The sequence below is a fragment of the Orycteropus afer genome, unplaced genomic scaffold, assembly GCF_000298275.1.
Source record: "Orycteropus afer afer isolate SDZICR_OR568_19922 unplaced genomic scaffold, OryAfe1.0 scaffold00465, whole genome shotgun sequence".
Taxonomy (NCBI): Eukaryota; Metazoa; Chordata; class Mammalia; order Tubulidentata; family Orycteropodidae; genus Orycteropus; species Orycteropus afer.
Window position 1 is genome coordinate 1,535,468 of NW_006922052.1, and position 3,009 is coordinate 1,538,476.

Below are 3,009 nucleotides of genomic sequence, written 5' to 3' on the forward strand. Positions count from 1 at the left end.
AGAGACCAAAAGGGCAGTATTTGGACAGGGAAATAGCTCAGAGGGAGTAGAAAGGGGAAAAAAAAAAAAAAAAAAATCTCAAAATGAATCAATGATTTAAATATAAGGGTTAAGACGATAAAACTCTTAGAAGAAAATATAGGAATAAAGCATCAATGATATCTTGATTTTTTGACAATGGACACTTAAATATAATCTGAAAACAATAAACAAAAAATAAAATAAGTACATTGGATCTCATCAAAATTAAAAATTTTGTGTATCAAAGGGCATTATGAAGAAAGTAAAGAAAAAAAAAATAAAGAATGGGAGAAATTATTTGAAACTCATCTGGTAAGGGTCTAGTATCCAGAATATATTGAGAAAATATACAACAAAATAACATAGCAATAAAAAACTAAATAAAAAATGGGCAAAGTTTTTTCCATGTGTTTAAAAAATTTTATTGAAATCTGGATCAGACTGCATTAAATGTACAGATTGCTTTAGGTAGTATTGACATTTTCACAATGTTTAGTCTGCCTATCCATGAACAAGGCAGGTTCTTCCATTTATGTAGTACCCTTGTTGTCTCTTGTAGCAGTGTTTTATAGTTTTCTCTGTATAGGTCTTTTGTGTCTATGCTGAGGTTTATTCCTAAATATTTTATATTTTTTGTAGCAATAGTGAATGATATTGTTTCCCTTATTTCTTTATCAGAGGAGTCCTTGCAGGTGTAGAGAAATCCAACTGATTTTTGTATGTTGATCTTGTATCCTGCCACTTTGCTGAACATGGAAAAACTAATTACTAATTTCATATGGAAAGGAAAGAGACCTCAAATAAGCAGAGCACTTCTCAAGAAGAAAAACAAAGTGGGAGGACTCACACTCCCAGATCTTAAGAACTACTATATAGCCACAGTAGTCAAAACAGCATGGTATTGATACAATGATAGACAGATAGACCAATAGAATAGAATAGAAAGTTCAGACACTGACTCATCCATCTATGACAAGTGATTTTTGACAAAGGCCTAAAGCCCATTAAATGGGGAAGAGATAGCCTCTTTAACAAATGATGCTGGAAAAACTGGATATCTATCTGTAGAAAAATGAAACAAGACCCATACCTCACTTCATACACAAAAACAAACTCAAGCTGGATCAAAGACTTAAAAGTAAAACCCAAAACTATAAAATTCATCAAAAATAAAATAGGGGCAAATCTGGGAGCCCTAATTTATGGCACAAATAAACTGTCAAGTCATAACCCAGAATGTGCAGGAGATAGAAAAGAAGCTAGATGACTGGGTCCTTTTAAAAATTAAATTCTTGTGCACATTGAAAGATTTTGTCAAAAGAGTAAAAAGAGAACCTCCAGATTTGGGGAAAATATTTGCCTATGACATATTTGACAGAGGACTTATCTCCAAAATCTGAAGAAAACTTCAACACCTCAACACCAAAAAGACAAATAAACTATTCACAAATAGACAAAAGACTTGAACAGACACTTCACCAAAGAATATATACAATCAGCCAACAAACACATGAGAAATTGCTCCCGGTCATTAATCATTAGAAAGGTGTGAATGAAAACAACAATGAGATATCATCTCACCCCAGCAATAATAGCAAAGTTTAACAGATCAGATAGTAACAAATGTTGGTGAGGTTGTGGAGAGACTAGAACTCTTGTGCACTGCTGGTAGGATTGTAAAATGGTACAACCATTGTGGCAAACGGTATGGTGTTTCCTTAAAAAACTGTAAATAGAAGTACCATTTGACCCAGCAATTCCATTACTAGGAATATATTCTAAAGAGTTGAGAAATAGTGCATGAACAAACATATGTACACCTATGTTCATTGCAGCACAATTCACCATAGCAAATAGATGAAAACAACTTAAATGCCTATCAACCAATGAGTGGATAACCAAATTATGGTATATCCACACAACGGAATACTATGCCACATTGCCATTAACACTAAACACTAGGCTATACAGATAAACACATAAATACCTGAGATGATCAGACAGGGGTCAGTGAATAGAGATATACTCTAGACCAAGGATAGATTCAGCTAAGGCTAATCTTGTACAGATACCAGTGATGCAAAATACCTGCATTCCTTACAGAAACAATAGAAGACAGACACAGAGTAATCCCTCACAGACATCCTGACACTATGGGAGAGAGATCCAATAAAGCTACTACCTCAGGACCATAGTATTGGGGGACACCAGACTCAATTGGCACAACAAAATACATAAAAGCGTTGCTCCACATCCTACATTGTTGAGTAGTGACTGGGGCCTTAAAAGCTTTCAAGCAGCCATCTAAGATGCAGCTAATGGTCTCCTAGCATGGGAAGTGAAGAAGAATGGAAAAAAAAAAAAAAAAGGCATTTAAAAGTAATCAACCCTAGGACATGATGGTCCTTGAGACGAGAAGAACTGTATGGTGCCCAGCTACCAATGCCAACCACTCAGGAAGGGATCAAATCTGGAGATCCTGGATAGAGTGGGAGGGAAAATGTGAAACAAAATTCCAAAGACTCAATAATGAGCAGAATTACTGGTCAGATGAAATCTGGTGAGACTCCCAATACTATGGCCCTATAATTTGGCACCTAGAATAAAACTCACCCCCAGGGACAGGCTCGCAGCCCAATAGTTAACAAGATGTACATGCAGACCACTCAACCCAGGATGTCGCACCCACACACTCAATGGTAATACATCCCTTAGAGCAATAGACCATGGGACACCAAAGGACCATCATTCAAACTGAGGAAATGCAGGACAAACAGGAGTGCATAATTATGAGGGGTACAGGGGAAGGGTAGCAGGGTAGGGAGGGGAGGAGAATGGGTTAGGGTTGGACATGGTGAATGAGAAATAAAACTAAATGTGCATGTGATGTTGAATGTAGAACAAGCTCTTAAAATAAAAAAATAAATAAATAAAATAAATGGACAAAGGACTTCAATAGATATTTCTCCAAATAAAATATACAAATGG